Source organism: Marmota flaviventris, assembly GCF_047511675.1.
Source record: "Marmota flaviventris isolate mMarFla1 chromosome 5 unlocalized genomic scaffold, mMarFla1.hap1 SUPER_5_unloc_2, whole genome shotgun sequence".
Taxonomy (NCBI): Eukaryota; Metazoa; Chordata; class Mammalia; order Rodentia; family Sciuridae; genus Marmota; species Marmota flaviventris.
In genome coordinates, this window is record NW_027287680.1 from 968,046 (window position 1) to 987,734 (window position 19,689).

The following is a 19,689-nucleotide window of genomic DNA, read 5'->3' on the forward strand; positions in this document are numbered from 1 at the left end:
GTGAGTTTCCTCATGAGTTTGTCTGGACATTACTTAAATTTTTTGTGTCCCCCATGGACTGGGGTTTGTGTCATGACACAGGTAGGTTGGTGTTAATTTCACAGTTAATTTCAAGGACCCCTACACAGTCTAACTTCAATCTCTTGCTTGCCTTATTCCCCATTTCTCCGTGACACAAGCCTGAATCTCACACCTCAGTAACCCCCTTGTTCACAACGTGCCCTAGAACTTGCTGACAGAGGCCCTTTTCTACTGTGACATAATGATTCCATTTTTCCCATTACTATGTACTGAGCTTTAAAGGAGGCTCAAATGCAACTTTTCCTCAGAAACCCTCTTGTAGCTTCTAATTATTCTTCTATTTCTCTGTAGTGTTAGAAATCAACATGTTATTCTACCTTTCAGTAAATAAGTATTGTATTTATCCCTGGAAATGCTCTTGTAAATTCCTTGATTTTTGACCATGTATTCCTTCAAGTTTTTATTCTCATAGTAGCAAGTGCATGACATCATGCATAGTAGTTAATAAAAAATGCAATATAGCATAACCAACTAACTGTTAACATGAACTAAGTTTTTATTTGACTTATTTACAAATGAGTAACTTCTAAATTGGTGAAGCCCTTTCTTCCCATCTGTAAGAAATACAGTGCTCCTTCTTTTGAAATAACTCACACTTGCCTGTGGGCATAACATAAGATCTTTTCAAATTAGGTAATCTTTCCACAAATATTTACTAATGATTCATAACATGGCAAAATCTGCTCCGGATACTGGTTTTAGTAAAAGAGGTAAATTATCATCTTTAAAACATAATTTGAGTATTGTGAAGGAAAAATAAAATGGTACATATGTAAAAAGTCAAATAAACATGAAAAATTTTGAAAGTGACATATGATGAGACTATTCAGTTTTCTTTATGGAAATCTTCCAGGTTTTTCACCTTCTATCCTAGATTCTGGGATCTTCAGGAGTTTTTGTTGATCATCGCAGAACATCTTGTCACATACAGATGGAACATAAACTTGGGTTTAAATCTAGAAGTTGCATAGAACTATAGAGACATTTTCTTTAAAAAAAAAAAACTTTTAATTTTCTGTGTGTGTGGTGCTGAGTGTTGAACTCAGAGTCTGGTGCATGCGAGGCCAGCACTCCATCAACTGTCATATGTCCCCAGTGCTCTTTCTTTATTATGGTTTTTAACACTAAAGCACTTACTGCTTTTCTTTCTCCAATAGAACTTAGAAAATTCTCCACAACTAGTTTGAATTATAGGAACTTACTTCATGTCCTCTTTTCCTTGTGAGATTTAGGTATAGTTTGATAAATTCATCTCAATTCAACTTTCTTTTTTCAATTATGGAGAACTGATGCAAAGTCATGTATAAATACAATAAGATAAATGTACAAAGCACCACCTATTTTTTACAAAGGGCCTGAGAAAATTTCAGTAGATTTTAAATATATGGTGATTTTTGAAGCTGGATTTAAAAAAAAATATATGGCTTAGATTGCATAGGTTGAATTTAAAATTTTAATATGGTTCAGTATGACATCCTCATTTAAGGGGCAAAAAATACCCATAGATGATTCCCTCTTAAAGACAATAAGATGAAGGTATAAATAACAGAAAGGGTTGGTAAAAGTGAGAGTCAGGACAATGTGTGTAAGGAGAATCTAGCATGTTTTAACTCCAGGAACATGAAGAGGGACTGCCCAGGTGCTTTCTCTGGAAGTGAAAAACCAGGAGTTTTTCTTTTTTGTATTGCTCTTGATAGTGTTTCAAATAATTAAATATATGATAAATAGATCATTTCAAAGCTGCTAAAAAATTTTTGCTTTGAAAGATTCAAGAATTAATTATTTCTAAATTACATTTTCCTTATTAGGAAATTGATTAGTATCTTTGATAAGCCATTGAGGAATGCTGAGGTACATATAATCTGAAAATTGAAATATGCTTCCAAATGTTGCACAACTTGAAATTTATATTGACACCACTAGACACACACACCCTTATAGTCATAATTAATATATACTCAGTAAAAAATGTTAAGAATACAATTGAAAATTTGGGCACAGTGACACATGCTTGTAATCCAGCAGCTCAGGAGGCTGAGAGAGGAGGACGGTAAACTCAAAGCTAGCCTCCCAACTTGTCAAGACTGTGTCTCAGAATAAACAATCAAAAGAGCTGGGATGTGGCTCAGTGGTTAAGCACCCCTGGGTTCAATCCCTGAAACCCCAAAACAAAAAGTAACAAAATGAATAAGTGAAAAAATGTATTTGTGATCGAAAGAAAGGGGTGAGATTAATGTTCAAACTATGCCAATGAAAATTGTGTTCTACATTAAATATCTTATTTCCCACAGTTATTTACATATGTGCATGTTTATCAGTTGTATAAAAACATTCCTATCTACCTACCTATCCTATACCATATTTTGCATTTTGTGTTTGTTGTCTTAATGTGAATGTGTTTATTTTTCTCTGGAATTTTACAAGTATGCTATAAGGAATAGTAATCTGAAGAGGAGAATTTTAAACTATCCAGAATCAGCATTAAGAATTTTCCCACACTATACTTGCATACATTGTGCAGACCTCCCAAAGGTCCCTGTGTTCCTATTGCAGCAGTGGCAATCACCCCCAAAACCATAGTGCACTTTTAAGGTCTCTCCATGCTTGCTGTGTTCTTCTCAGAATTAAACCTTTTCCTGGACTAGCTGACTCTTTGGATGACACTGTAATTTGCTGAACAGAATAAAAGTGAAGCTCAGATGCAATTAAACTCTAACTGCTTCTTACTCACTCCTGAGTGTCACTTGTTGTCAACATGGAACAGAACCGTGTCTCCCCTTGCTTCTCCCATCAATGGTGTCTGCAGCCAGGGTGAATCTGTCCAGTCAGCACAGTGCTATGTAGGATGTGGGGAGCTCAGTCACTTCTGCTTTATGTGAACCTGGGGGCTGGCCAGTTGGAGTGGGGCCCCCAGGAGCACAGAGATCAACCTGCAGAGACAGCAGGAGACCTGCGCACACCCCCAGGCAGCAGCTCCTCCAGAGCCCAGGAGAGAGGACCTGGCCATGTGCCAGCATGGACAGCGGAACTGCTCTGCTGCACATGGCTGTAAGTCATTACTGAGAAGTGAGTAACACTGAAAAGATTAATGGTTCTCCCTGTGTGTTTTCATCTCTGTCCCCCTTTCCTCATTATGAATTAAGGGTGTTGGTATGGATCAGGTAACATCAAGGCTGGTGAGCAACTCTCAGTCACTCACCAACTTGTAAGTGGGAAACAGTTCACACTGTAGTTCAGCAGAAAAATTTCTTATCATTGACATGAAATTCACATGACATAAAGTTCACCTTTATGACAGTTCATGGTTATAAATGTAGTGATATTTACTACATTACCAAGTTGTAGAACATCCAACTACAACTTGTTCCCAGATACATTTATTGCTTCAGATGAACCATCTAATCTGTTACACATGGTCTTACAGACACTAGAAAACTCTAGTTATATTCTGTACCTCTGAAATTATATATTTGTGAAATTTCATATAAATAAAATCATTCAATTATGTTCTGGCTTGACTTTCCCTAACTTTTTCAAAATCAGTCCACCCTGTACAGGCATAGTTTGTACATTCCTTAGGATGAGGGACATTCTGTAACGTGTACATTCCACAGATCTTTAAATCAGCATGTCCATCTGTGAACTTATTTCTCCTCAGTCTGGTAATATAATGTGATTGATTTATTGTGTATCATAAGTTTGGCCATTTGGTCATCTCTGGTATACACTCTGCACTCTATGTGATTATGATGAAGAACTGTGTCAGATTTGCCTGGCTGTGACCAAAATACCTGGTTAAAAAACAAACAAACAAACAACAACAACAAAAAAAAAACACCCACAATAAACAAAACCAACCCAGATTTGGGAAAGCATATTTTGTCTCAGGGGTTCAGAGTTTTAGTCTATTTTTGGCCAATTTCATGACTTTGTGCCCATGGTGGGGGCACATTGAGGACCAACACAGCAGAGAGAAGATGCTCAGAAAATGGCTCCAGGAAAGCAAAGACAGGAAAGGATAATGAGGGTTAGAGTAGGGTTAGATGAAAGCTATCAGGGATAGAGGAAAGCTATCAGGGATTAATCCCAGTGGGCCACTTTTTCCAGCAATGTCCCAAATGCCTAAATCTACTACCCAGTCAATACATTCAAATTAAGGTGGATTGATTAGGTTGCTGCTCTCATAATCTTATCATTCTACCTTTGAAAATTCCTGCCTCAATCCAGGAACTTTTTGAGACACCTCACATCCCATCCATAATGTTTCAACCCAAGACCTTCAAAAGTCATGTCCATTTCACATTGCAAAATGAATTTAGCCCATCTCCAAATGTCTGTTTGTCTAAACAACTCCAGCTTTATCCTAAAGTTTGAGCCAAAAATATCACCTAAATCTGAAGGTGAAATCTTGGTTGTGAGCCCCCATAAAAATCAAAAGCAAGTTACATGCATCAATATCCACTGTAGAACATAAACCTTCTTTTTCCAAAAGGACTTAGTAGGGTTGTGGAAAGAATGGGTGGGGTAGAGGAAATACAAAACCAGCTGAGAAAACAACTCCATCTGTAATTCCTCATGTAGTAGCTAGGACTCTTGACTTAAGACAATATTTCCAAAATGTCTGGTAATTCCTGCCCTTTGGTCTTTCCAGTTGCAGAGCACAGGGTCTCTCTTTGCCTTTTCTTGGCAGAGAGTTTATGCTATTGGTAACTATTAATTTCTTGGGATTCCATGCCATCTTTGGCTTCACATTTACAGCTTCACCTATTCACCCTGTCAGGGGGAGCTTGCAGGGCCTCAGACTATGCTACAGTTTACTTGGGTTACCAAGCCTTTCTTTGAATTGATGGTGGAAGGCATTAATTTGAGCACCCTGCATTCCTGCAGAACTGGCACAATGTAAATGATGCTAAAGTCTAATGCCTCCTCACACCATAGTTGGGTGCCCAAAATTATTACAATGGTGGTTTCTGAATGTCTTCCTTGCTTAGCCTGGTAAAACAACTTTTTGTGCCCTCTGTGCAAACAGGGTGGCCACAAGACACTTCTCAAGGGAATATTCCTTTCTACATTCTTGAGTGTGCAATAGGTATGGTCCTACAAATTTATTAGATGCTCTCAGCTCCTTTCCTATTGAAGAGGTATGAAATACTTCACATCTCTTTAGGGCCTGCAGTCAGTTTACAACCACTCAGTTTTTGGATCCAACTTTTAAAATGATGTCTTTAGAATTCTGATCAAATCTAGCTTTTAACTCTACTGATACAAACAGTGATTCCTTGCAGTTGATATAATATTCTAAAGTCATTGATATAAGTATTCTAAAGGATTTATGAAGGTGGAAAAAGTCAGATGGTTCTGGCATAACTCTCAGTTGTGAATATTATCTTAAAAGTCTCTATAGAATAAGTTACTACATTGCCTTGTTGATTGCTAAACTTTCATTATACTTCTAACTCTATACTGGGCTCAGGCTCGGTCTTCTGCAACTTTCATCCCACAGACACTGACACTCATAACCATGGGAGATGGTGATGTGCATCAGGTTTGTGATTGTCTCATGGTGGTGGTGTGCTGCTTGCACTGGGAACTCCCTGAGCAAATACACAGTTGAAGATCCCCCTGTTGCTAGGGTGACACTCTGCCTATGAAAAATCAGGGCAAAGGCTCAGAGTTATTAGTCTGAACCTTGAAACTGAGATAATATCTCCCAGGGATAGGGGATTCTGAGCATAGATAACAACAACCACAATGTCTCATCGGTGCTGGGAGCCTCACACCTGCCTGCTTTGTTGAAACTTTCTCACAAATAACCTTTGGATGATAAAACCTATAAAATAAATGTGCTGAGCCAGCTCGGGGTCACTAATCTCAACCAGAAATGAGTGTCCCACCTGATCCTGGCATTCTCTCTAAAGGTTTTTGGGTGTTTTTAAAAAATCTCTGGTCATCCCTGTCTGGTATCTGAATTAATGGCCATGGAGGTGGCAGCACATAGTCACACAAAAGGCTCTAACAAGTACTCTTAAATATTGTGTCCTTATTAGAGTAAACCTAATATTTTATGAAAACTGGCTAAATAAATAGACCTAATATTTCAGAAAAGTTGGCTATCCAAAATATATCTGTGACATAATGATATTACTATAAAAATATGCTCCTTGGCTCACGACTAATACTCAAAGTAAATTTTTTTTACCAACTTCTGCATATATTCCATACCACACCAATTGATGGGACTTTGCATTATTTCACACACAATGTGAGCTATAATAAAGTCCTTTTATCAAAATTTCTTTCTTCATCTCCTTTGACTCAAGGTTTTTCAAATAAAATATAAGATAAATATCCAAAAATGTACCCCAGAGGACGTGTCTCAATAGGACTGGTGGTTGCAATTCAATTTCTTTTCAACTTTATCTGTTAAATTTAAACTTCATTTATGTGGCCACCTCAACTCATGAGAAACACATAAATTTAGATTCAGGAAGCCATAGTTGAAGAGGAAATGCATGTAAAGGTGGAGTTTGCAGAATTTATCTGGGGTTCTCTGAAGGTCTTTTCCTCTAGCAGGAGACATTGGAGCAGTGAGAACCAGAAGACATAGACATAGTGTGTTGGTGGAGCCTCAACTCTGGTGGATCATATCAGAGGATGTCAAGCCTTCCCGCATCAGGCAGCACTGAGGTGCTCGTTGGCGCCTGCTGCAAGTAGTCCCTTGTCTGAAAATTTAAGAAATGCCTTTATTAATCAATAACATACATATAGGCTTTTATATTGTCATAGGTAATAAATTCATTTTTATTTTTAATCCACATTTTCCTATTAGTGTTTTGGTGAATAAAATTGATTGTTTAGAATTTGGAATTGAATATACTGATTGTTTTTTGGTATAAATATTTTATTCTCATTTTGTTATATTAGTACTCCTAGGTACCTTGATATTGAGCCTATATCAGTCATAATTAACGATTAACAAAGCACATGCCAATGAGCACACTAAAATGTTTGGAGTGAAATAACTCATGTGAGATTATGAGCTGCCACAAACTGGGCACAGGGGTGCACACCTGAAATCCCACACATGAGGAGGCTGATGAACAATGATCACAGGTTTGAAGCAAGCCTCTGAAACTCCTGGAGTCCCTAAGCAACTTAGCAACACCCTATTTTCTGTGATACATTTTGGCACATTAGAAAGAAATCACTGTGTGAGTCTTGAAGTAGGACACTAAGTTTATTAAATGGAGGGTAGGAATGGCAGATAGAAAGGCAGCTCTGCATCCTTCAACCTTTTGCAGAAGGTAGGGTACATTTTTATAGCCCCAAAGTACAAGCTACCAGTAAGTCAAAACCATAGTAACATGGGGAGTGAGTCAGAATTACCCAGTTTAGGGTACAGTACACAGCCCAAGAAAAATAGGAACTAAAATGAGAACAACTTACATATGTATTTCCTAATAATATGCTGTGAAAGAATAATTGAAACTTTTTTAGTCTTATTTGTTGTCACACACGCTGTGCTTGGCAGGAGGTGGGTCACATAAGCAAGTTTTCTCATGTGAGAAGCATTTTTCATATGCAATGGAGTCTCAGGGTAAAATGGAGTTTGTCTGGTCACGGCATGTATAGTTTGTCCCACAATAAAAACAGAAAAAAGTCTAGGATGCAGCCTAAGTTCAGTCCTGCCGAGCACAACAACAGCAACAACAACCAAAATGATGGCCAGAAATGCATCTAGAGGTTTACTTTACAAATTCCAAAAAAAAGAGAAATTTTCAAGTTTACATGGGTCAGACAGTGAGGCTAGACAATTCCTGGCCACTTTTTCATAATGATCAGGTATTACTCATTACCATAGTTATTATAGAAGTAAGATGTGTTGGAGGAAAACCCTTAGAAAAATTACCTGCAACTCAGCCCCGAGCTTGTGTCCCCCATACTAGACCATCGTAGACATAATAAAAGATTGGCAGCCATAACAGCCAGGGGAGCCCAAGGTGCTCTTCCCCAGTGGATGGATTTTACTATTGGTTCATAATGGATGTAACATTTGCTCTGTCTTTTCTTAATGGAAAAGGAGTATCTTCCTTTTTTTATATAAGTTAAATGGAAAAAAGTATCATTGTGGTTCTCTCTACATTTTTTATTACAAAGTTTTAAGGATTTGATTTATATATATTTTCAAAGTAATTAAATTGACACAATTTTGTATCACAGTTTGGCAGCAGATTATGTGACTGTACATTATCTTCATGTTTTATTTGTAAATATTTCCTCTGAGACAGAAATTGATGAAACTTTAATATATATCACCAGAAATTTTTTCAGAAAATATATTGGATCAATTTCATATACTAAAAAGGATTGATAAAATTAAACTTTTATGAAGGATCTGTGGCAATAATAAGGTAAATTTAAAAAAATATGCTATAAAATAACTGAGATTTTAGTGAGGTGATAATAGGGTAGGCAAGGTAGAAGAGCATTTGATCTCATTTAACGCCACTCAATGAAATGAGGATAATGCTGAAAAAGCATCTTTATCATTTCCTTGAGAACAACTGTCTTTGCATCACTCTCTCACAGTTTCCTTTACCTGTTTGTACCTGAGACTTTATGTAAGATGCTTTAAGAAGAGAGAAACACTGGTGTCAAAGGCAGAGAACTGTGTCCTGGACTGTTTCAGAGGTCACTGAAGGCTATCTTTAGACAAATATGAAGGGACTGAGGAAAACTGAAAACATGAAGATGTGAGGGGTGCAGGTGGAGCGGGCCTCCCTGACTCTCTGGGGGGAAATTTCCGTACCGTAGAAAATATGAGAATATATGACATGGCAATAAAAGTAAAGCAACCACCACCAACTGCCATAGCAGAGACAAAAAGAAGGACCATGTTGCTGGTGGTGTCAGAGCAGGAGAGCCACAGCAGAGAGGGGACATCACAGAAGAACTGAGGGACCACATTTGATGGCAGAAGGACAGCCGTAATATGTTCCCAGTGTACACACCTGCATACAGCAGACAACTGAGCAGGGAAGCCAGGGTCCATGAGGACACAAATCTGAGGGTTCATAATAAGGGGGTACTGGAGGGGCTGGCAGATGGCCACCTAGCAGACCCAGGCCATGATGGTGAGAAACAGAAGTTCAACACAAGCACAGAAAATGACCAAGAAGATTGTGTTGCTCAGCCAGGCACTGAAATGGCCCTGTTGCCAGTGAGAGAGTTGACACAGGCACTGGGGACAGTGATCGAAATTTTTTCCCTAACAAGGTACCCAGGTAGGTCTGTGGGAATAATGTGAAATAAAGAAAACTCAGATTACAGCTATCAGGAGAGCCCTGTGGGAGAAATTCAGTAACCATGGTGGCATTCGATATTTAGTGGAAATTCTGGTTGTCTGTGAAGATAAAGAGAGAAGAAAGAGGAAGCAAAATTATGATTAACACCAGTACTTGGGCCTGGGTCTGTAGTTCAGTGGTAGAGCACTTGAATAGAACGTGTGAGCCACTGGGATCGAATCTTAGCACTGCATATAAATAAAATAATAAATAATACATAAATGTTCATAGACAACTGAAACATATTTGAAAAATAAAACAGTTAGTTTACACATTCATGTCCAACATGTTTTCTTGTACTTTTCAGTAGCTTTCCCTGCAGAGGAAGGTACTCTTGGTTTTCTGATGTGTTTACTCATTTCTGAGCAGAGTGCACCTCCCAGTTCAGGTGTGGAGGTCTGCAGCCCAGGGTCTGGGCCTGATCTGCAGAAATTGTCTTCAGCTCCCCATCAGGCCTCCATGACCTCCTGAGACTCCATGCAGAGCACTCCATGATTGACCCCTCCTCTTCCCCATGAACATGGGTGTCACCATGCATTCTTTTTGTTCTCAATTTTCGTCACCTCCATTTTATTTCATTAATATAATTGTGCAAGTTATTTTCTCATTTTTTCCACATGTAATAATTCTAATCATGTTTGTTTTATAATTTTTTTTAGGTAGGAAATGATTCATAATTTTGGAGTATTTATTCTCATGAACAAAAATAAAGTTCTCATGAGGAAAGTTCTCCACCACATTTTCCCATTCGAAGCTCACAGGTCTGGTGTTACAGTAAACTGAAGTGACCTGACTGCACCTGGCTTTTCTGCAGTCCTCTACTCTCCCTGCTGCTCCCCAGGACATGAGTGGTGCTGTCTCATGGTCACACACCATCAGACAGGCACCTGTTCCTGTTCGCACTGGGGCTCTCTTTTCTTCTCCAACAGATCAGAGTAAGGTCTTCAAAGACTCCTGCTGACATTTTCCTAAACTTCTACATTTACCCTGTTGTGTTTTTATTTCATGTTCAGCACCATGAAGTTAAAGATTCCTTTGTCTAAAAATTAATTTGCCTTAGTCTTGACACCTTATATTATATTTCTTTCTTCCTTTTTATTTTAAATAGCTTTATTTTGTTTATTCAATTTATTTATTTGTTTATTCAATGTATTTGTTCAATTTGTTTATTTATTTCAATATCTTTATTTTGTTTATTTTTTTTATGTGTTGCTGAGGATTAAACCCAATTCCTCACATGTGCGAGGCAAGCACTCTGCCACTGAGCCACAACCCAGGTCTATATTGTTTCTTCACAATTTCATAATCATACAAAAATACTGACTGAATACAATGAAAGGAAGATTTCACTTATAGTTCAACACTTCTGTAACAGCTCAGACCACTTCAATCCCAGGTCACCTCCATCATCATCGCCTCAGGACTCTGCTATCCTGGGTCCTCCTCAGCACCTTGACAGGTTAAACACACTCACCCTTAGTAAAATGACCTTCCTGATAAGGCTGCCTGGACTTCTCTGGAAATGTGTGTGTCTCCCAGGATAGATGTTGCATGGCCAGACACAGGTAGGGTGCTGCTCTTGCACACTGTGGGTGAAGTTCAAGGGATCCTACTCAGCCTATGAAGTAGGACAAAATATATAATCTTGAAAAGGACACACAGTGATAAAGATAAGAAACCACAGCAGAACATTCAAGAAACATGAGATAGCATAAAAAGACCAAATTTAATAGTAATTGGGATTGAAGATGCATAGAGTTCCAAACCAAAGGAATAAATGATCTATTTAATGAAATAATGTTAGAAAGCTTTCCAAACATGAAGAATGAATTGGAAATCAAAATTCAAGAAGCCTACAGAATGCCAAATGTACAAAATCACAAAAGATCCACACCAAGTCACATTATAATAAAAATGCCCAACACACAGATTAAGGAGAGAATTTTAAAAGCCATGAGAATCAGATTACATATAGGGGGAAACCATTTAGGATAACTGCAGATTTTTAAACAGAAACCCTAAACGCTAGAAAATCCTGGAACAACATATATCAAGCTCTTAAAGAAAATGGATGTCAACGAAGAATCTTGTATCCAGCAATATTAAGCTTTATATTTGATGAAGAAATAAAAACTTTCCATGATAAACAAAAATTAAAAGAATTTATAGTTAGAAAACTGGCCTACAAGATATCCTTCAAAACATTTTCCATGAAGAGGAAACAAACAAACAAACAAAAAAACAATGAAATCAGCAGAGGGAGATACTACCCTAAAGGAAAAACTAATCGAAGAAGAAAATCAAGTCAAGTTAAATTAAAAAAAAAAAAAAAAAAAAAAAAACAGATAAAGATGGCTGGGAATACAAAACATGTCTCAATAATAACCCTGAATGTCAATGGCTTAAACTCACCAATCAAAAGACATAGTCTAGAAAACTGGATTAAAAAAAAAAAAAAACCCAGCAATATGCTGCCTCTATGAGACTCATCTGATAGAAAAAGACATCCACAGACTGAAGATGAAAGGTTGGGAAAAATCATACCACTCAAATGGACTGCGGAAGCAAGCAGGGGTTTCTATCCTCATATCAAATAAAGTAGACTTCAAGCTTCAAAGTTAATCAAAAGGGAAAAAGATGGAAATTACTTACTGCTCAAGTGAACCATACCAACAAGCCATAACAATCATAAATATATATTCCCCAAACAATGGAGCAGCTATGTTCCTCAAACAAATTTTTCTCGAATTCAAGAGTCAAATTGACTGAAACATGATAATCTTGGGCAACTGTAACACACCTCTCTCATACCTGGATAGATCTTCCAAACAAAAAATGAATAAAAAACTATAGATCTCAATAATACAATTAATAACTTTGACTTAAGTGATATATATAGAATATTTCAACCTGCATCAAGTGGATAAACCTTCTTCTCAGCAGCACATGGATGCTTCTCTAAAATAGACCAAATAATATGCCACAAAGCAACTCTTAGCAAATACAAAAGTGTAGAGATACTACCCTGCATTTTATCAGATCATAATGGAATGAAATTGGAAATCAATGACAAAATAAAAATTCTTCCAACACCTGGACTGAACAATATGCTACTGAATGAACAATGGGTTGCAGAAGACATAAAGGAGGAAATTTAAAAATTTCTAGAGGTAGATGAGAACATAGACACAACATATTCAAATCTCTGGGAAACTATGAAGGCAGCACTAAGAGGAAAGTTCATTGCAAGGAGTTCATTCCTTAAAAGAAGAAAAAGTCAACAAATGAATGACCTCACACTACATCTCAAAGCCCTAGAAAAAGAAGAACAAATCAACACCAAAAGCAGTAGAAGAGAAGAAATAACCAAAATTAGAGCTGAAATCAATGAAATCAAAGCAAAAGAAACAACTAAAAAAACTGACAAAACAAAAAGTTGGTGCTTTGAAAAAATAAATAAAATTGACAGACCCTTAGTTATGCTAATGAGGAGAAGGAGAGAGAAAACTCAAATTACCAGCATATGTGATGAAAAAGGTAATATCACAACTGATACTACAGAAATACAAAGGATAATTAGAAATTATTTTGAAAACATGTACTCCAATAAAGTAGAAGATATTGAAGGCATTGGCAAATTCCTTAAGTCATACAATCTGCCTAGAATGAACCAGGATGATATACACAATTTGAACAGACCAATATCAAGTGACGAAATGGAAGACACCATCAGAATTCTACTTCCAACCAAGAAAAGCCTAGGACTGCATGGATACATAGCAAAATTCTACAAGACCTTTAAGGAAGAAGTAACACCAATACTCTTCAATTTATTTCACTAAATAGAAGAAAGAGAGAGCACTCCCATACTGATTCTATTATGCCAATATCATCCTGATTACAAAACCAGGCAAAGATACATCATAGAAAGAAAACTGTAGACCAATATCTCTAATGAGCATAGATGCAAACATTTTCAATAAAATTCTGGCAAATAAAATACAAAAACGTGTCAAAAATATTGTACACCAAGATCAAGTGGGAATTCATCCCAGGGATACAATGTTGGTACAACATGTGAAAATCAATAAATGTAATTCATCACATCAATAGACTTAAAGATAAGAATCATATGATCATGTCATTAGATGTAGAAAAAGCATTTGACAAAATACAGCACCCCTTCATGTTCAAAATACCAGGGAAACTAGGGATAACAGGAACATATCCCAACATCATAAAGGCTATCTATGCTAAGCCCCAGGCCAACATCATTCTAAATGGAGAAAATTGAAGGCATTGCCTCTAAAAACTGAAACAAGACAGGGATGCCCTCTTTCACCACTTCTATTTAATATAGTTCTTGAAACATTGGCCAGAGCAATTAGACAGATGAAAACAATTAAAGAGTTACATGGGAAAACAAAAACTCAAATGGGCACTAATTGCTGAAAATATGATTTTATACCTAGAAGATCCAAAAAGCTCCACCAGAAAACTTCTAGAACTAGTAAATGAATTCAGCAAAGTAGCAGGATATAAAATCAACACTCATAAATTAAAGGCATTTCTGTATATCAGTGACAAATACTCTGAGAGGGAAGTAAGGAAAACTACCCCATTTACAATAGCCTCAAAAAACAAAAATACTTGGCAATCAATTTAAAGAACAAGGTGAAAGATCTATACAATGAAAACTATAGAACGCTAAAGAAAAAAATCAAAGAAGACCTTATTAGATGGAAAAATCTACCTTGCTCTTAGATAGGCAGAATTAATATTATCAAAATTACCATACTACCAAAAGCACTATACAGATTTAATGCAATTCCAATCAAAATCCCAATGGTATTCCTCATTAGAATAGAAAAAGCAATCATGAAATTCATTTGTACAAATAAGAGACCCAGAATAGCTAGAGCAATGCTTAGCAGGAAGAATGAAGCAGGTGGCATTGCTATATCAGACCTTTGACAAAATACAGCCTAAAACTATACTACAGAGCAATAGTAAAAAAAACAGCATAGTATTGGCACCAAAACAGATTGGTAGACCAATGGTACAGAATAGAGGACACAGAGACTAACCCACAAAATTACAACTATATTAGACAAAGGTGCCAAAAACATGCATTAGAGAAAAGATAGCCTCTTCAAAATATGGTGCTGGGAAAACTGAAAATTTATACACAACAAAAAGAAATTAAATCTCTATCTCTCACCATCAAAAAAAACTTTAAAAAAGTTCAAAACTTCAACTCAATGTGGATCAAGGACCTAGGAATTAAACCACAGACCCTGCGCCTTATAGAAGAAAAAGTAGGCCCTAATCTTCATCATGTGGGATTCGGCCCCAAATTCCTTAAGAAGACTCCTATAGTGCAAGAATTAAAACCAAGAAACAATAAATGGGATGGATTCAAACTAAAGAGTTTCTTCTCAGCAAAAGAAACAATCTTTGAGGTGAATAGAGAGCCTACATCTTGGGAGCAAATTTTTACCCCTCTTACATCAGATAGAGCACTAATCTCTAGGATATATAAAGAACTCAAAAAGCTAAACACGAAAAAGCAAATGATCTAATTAATAAAAGGGCCAAGGACCTGAGCAGACACTTGTCACAAAATGATATACAATTAATGAACACATTTATGAAAAAATGTTCATTACTGCTAGGAATTAGAGAAATGCAAATCAAAACTACTCTAAGATTTCAGCTCTCTCCTTTAATAATGGCAGCTATTATGCATACAAACAACAATAAGTGTTGGGGAGCATGTGGAGGAAAAGGCACACTCATACATTGATAGCGGGATTGCAAATTGGTGCAGCAGATATGGAAAGTAGTGTGGAGATTCCTTGGAAAACTTGGAATGGAACCGCCATTTAACCCAGCTATCCCTCTTTTCAGTCTATACCCACAGGTCTTAAAAATAGCCTACTACAGGGGCACAGTCATATCAATGTTTATAGCAGCACAATTTACAATAGCTAAACTGTGGAACCAGCCTAGATGCCCTTCAGTAGATGAATGTATAAAAAATGGAGCTTATGTACACAATGGAATATAACTCAGCAGTAAACGAGAATAAATTCATGACATTTGCAGATAAATGGAAGGCATTGGAGAAGATAATGGTAAGTGAAGTTAGTCAATTCCAAAAAAAACAAATGCCGAGTGTTTCCTCTGACATAAGGAGACTGACTCATAGTGGGTAGGGAGGGGAGCATGGGAGGAAAAGAAAAACTTTACATAGGAAAGAGGGATGGGAGGGGAAGGGAGGGAGCAGGGTGTTAGCAAGGATGGCGGGATGTGATGGACATCATTATATAAAGTACATGTATGAAGACATGAATAGGCATGAACATACATTATATATTACCAGAGATATGAAAAAATGTGCTCTATATGTGTAATAAGAATTATAATGCATTCTGCTGTCATTTATATAAAAAATATAAAATGTGTTCTATATGTGCAGTAGAGATCGTAATGCATTCTGCTGTCATATATAACAAACTAAATTTAAAAAAAAAAAAATAAAACACTACCAACAACAAAAACAACAAAATGACTATCACAAATAAAGATAGAGGTTTACATTACAAATTTGAGAAAAGTGAAGAAATGTAAGAGTTGGCATGGCCCAGACACATGTGCCAGACAACTATCGTTTATTTCTCCATGATTATTAGGATAAGTCATTAGCACAACACTACAGGAGTAAGATGTGTGGAAGACAAACCATCAGAAAGCTGACCTCAATTCATAGACATAATCAAAGACTGGCCCCTGTCATGGCCAAAGAAGCACAGGTTGCTGTTCCCTGTGGAAAGTTGTCAATGTTGGGACACAGGGTGCATTAACCATTGCCACTCTTTACTTCACAGAAAGGAGTCTCTTTTTTTTGCCTGGTTCAGATGGAGAAAATGTTACTGTGAAATTCTTTACATTTTGGCTATAACTTCTTTAAGATTTGATTTTTTATATATTTTAAAATAAGTAAATTGACAAATTATGTATCACAGTGTTTACAAGTAGGTTCTACACTATTCTGAATAAAAGCAAATTATATAAGAATAAGCAATCTCCAGATTTGATAGGTTTTCCTTGGTGACAGTATTTAATATAGGTAATTGACATATGGGATGATTCTTTAAAATATATAACCACAAATGATTTCAGCAAATATATTGAATTATATATAATCATTAAACGATGCATTGATGAAATTACACAATCTATGAAGGAAACCTTGAAATGATATGGTAAGTTACAGAAATATACTTTACAAAATAACTCAGCTTCTAATAATGCAATAGAAAGGTAGACAGACAGAGTAACTTGTAAAGTTCGAATATGAAGAGGATTGTATCCAATTAAGAACCATGATCAATGAAATTAGGATGATGCTGAATGGCATCTTTATAATTTCCCTGACAACAACTGTCGTTGCATTACTCTCCTCACAGCTTCCTTTACCTGTTTGTTTCTGAGACTGTGGAGGAGAGGATTCAGGAAGGGAGGAACTATGGTGTAAAAGGCACACAGAACCATGTCTTGGAGGGTGTCAGAGGTTGCTGAGGACCTCTGGAACACACCTGAGCCAGAACTGAGGAAAATGGACACCACGAGAATGTGATGGGTGCAGGTGGAGAAGACTTTCCCTGGGGCTCTGGTGGGAAATTTCAACACAGCAGAAAATATGTGAATGTATGACATGGCAATAAAAAGAAAGCAACCACCACAAATGACCACAGCAGAGACAAGAATAAGAAACTTGTTGCTGGTGGTGTCAGAGCAGGAGAACCTCAGCAGAGAGCGGATGTCACAGAAGAACTTATGGACCACATTTGACTGGCAGAAGGACAGCCAGAATGTGTTCCCAGTGTGCACACCTGAATACAGCACACCACTGAGCAGGGAAGCCAAGGTCATTCGGACACAAAACTGAGGGTTCACTGGAGGGGCTGGCAGATGGCCACATAGCAGTCCCAGGCCATGATGGAGAGAATCAAAATCTCTACCTATGCACAAAAAGGACCAAGAAGATCTGTGTTGCACAAGCAGTCACTGAAATGACCCAGTTGATAGTGAGAGAGTTGACAAAGGCATTGGGGACAGTGATGGAAATGAAACCCATGTCCAATATGGACAGGTTCCTGAGGAAAAAGTACATGGGCATATGCAGATTCTGTTCAGCAGTGGTGACCATGATGATGAGAAGGTTCCCTAACAAGGTACCCAGGTAGGTCATTGGGAATACTGTGAAATAGAGGAAACTCAGATCCCAGCCCTCAGGAGAGCCCAGGAGGAGAAATTCAGTTACCATGGTGGCATTGGCCATTTGCTGGAAATTCTGGTTGCCTGGTAAGATAAATAGATGAGAGAGGAAGGAAAAAATAATTAATACAATTATTTTACATATAATATTTTACATATGTCCAGAGTGTTTTCTTGTATTTCTCATTAGCTTTCCCTGCAGAGGGAAGGTCACTCTTCTTTTTCTGATATTTTTAATCATTTTTAAGCATAGTGCATCTCCCAGTGCAGGTGTGGAGGCCTGCAGCCCATGGTCTACGTGTGGCCTTCAGGGCTTGTCTTCAGTTTCCCCATCAAGGCTCCTCTGACCTCCTGAGACTCTTAAGCAGAGCACTAGCAAGTATTGGTCACCTTCTCTCCTGTTTGATCACCTGTGTGACAATGCATTCTTTAATTCTCTGTAATTTTATTACCTCATTGTCTTCCATAAATGCATTTTCACCACTTTTTTGGCCTTTGTATCCACACTAAATAATTCAAATTATAATTTATAAATATTTTTGTAAGAATGGTGTCAGAGACTTTATCATCATGAACATGAAAACTCACACATGCTTAGCCAGACCTGTTTCAGCTCCCCCAGGGGCTATTTTTCTCTCCAGTAGATCAGTGTAAGGACTTTAGAGGCTGACATTCCACTAAACTTCTACTTTTTACCTTAATATGTTTTTACTCAGTGCTCAGCACCATGAAGTTGAAGATTCCTTTGTTTAGACAATCATTGTTCCTTTTCTTTTTGATACCTCCCCTTATATACCAATCTTCTTAAAGTTATCATAAGTGTACAGAAAGTTACTGACTGCATACCGTACAAGGAATGTTTTGCTCATAGTTATAGCACTCCTGCAGCATCTCAGACTGGTTCAATCCTTTGTCACCAAAATCATTATCTCCTCAGCCCTCTGCAACCTGAGTCCATCTCAGCACCTTGCCAGGGTAACCACACTCACCCTTAGAAAAGAGACCTTCCTGCTGAGCCTGCCTGGGCTCCTCTGAAAATGTATGTGTTCCCCAAGGTCATTGGTGGGTGGCCAGACATGTGAACATTATTGTTAATTTCACAGTGTGGGTGAAGTTAAGGTGTCCTACTTAATCTACTTGCAATCTTTTGCTAGCCCCATCCCCCATTATTCCCTGACACAAACCTGAACTCACACTTCAGTGACTTTCTTGTTCACACCATACCCTGGAACTTGTTGACAGAGCCCCTTTTCTACCAAGCCATAACTGATTTAATTGTCCCCATTAGTATATACTGCTCTTTAAAGAGACTAAAATGTAACTTTTCTCTGAAACCCTTTCTTAGTCTTTAATTTTTCTTATATTTTTCTGTTAGTGTTAGAAGTCGACATGTTATTTTACCTTTTAGTAAATCGATGCGTACTAATCACTCAAATCACTGGTATAAATTCCTTGATTTTGGACCTTGTATCATTCATCTTTTTATTGTCTTAGTAGCAAGTAAGTGACTTCATGCATAGTAGTTAATAAAAATGCAATGTAGCACAATTGACTAACTGCTAATATGAACTAAGTTTCTTGATTCCACTAATTTACAAGTGAGTACTTCTAAATCAGTGATGTCCTTTCTTCACTTCTGTAAGAAATACAGTATGTGTTCATTTGAAATAACATAGCCCCACTTCTGTGCAGAAAGAAGATTTTTTTCAAAGCAGGCAATCTTGACAAATATTTACTAATGGTTTATAATATGGCAAAATCTGCTGCAGATACTGAGTTTTAGTAAAAGATTGTCTTTTAAAAAACATGATTTGAGTACTGTGAAGGAAAAAACATAATATGGTACATATATAAAAATTCAAATTAATATGAAAGATTCTGTATGTGATATATGATGAGACTAACTAATAAGGAAATCTGCCAGACTTTTTACATTTTAAACTGGATTCCAGGAGCTCTAGGAGCTCCTGTTGATCACCCC

The 19,689-nt window shown here is 37.2% G+C and overlaps 1 pseudogene; it reads right to left on the reverse strand.

Moving 5' to 3' along the window:
* Nucleotides 1-16,850: 16,850 nt before the first annotated feature.
* Nucleotides 16,851-17,772, reverse strand: LOC139703664 (olfactory receptor 14C36-like; annotated as a pseudogene).
* Between the last annotated feature and the right edge of the window lie 1,917 nt (nucleotides 17,773-19,689).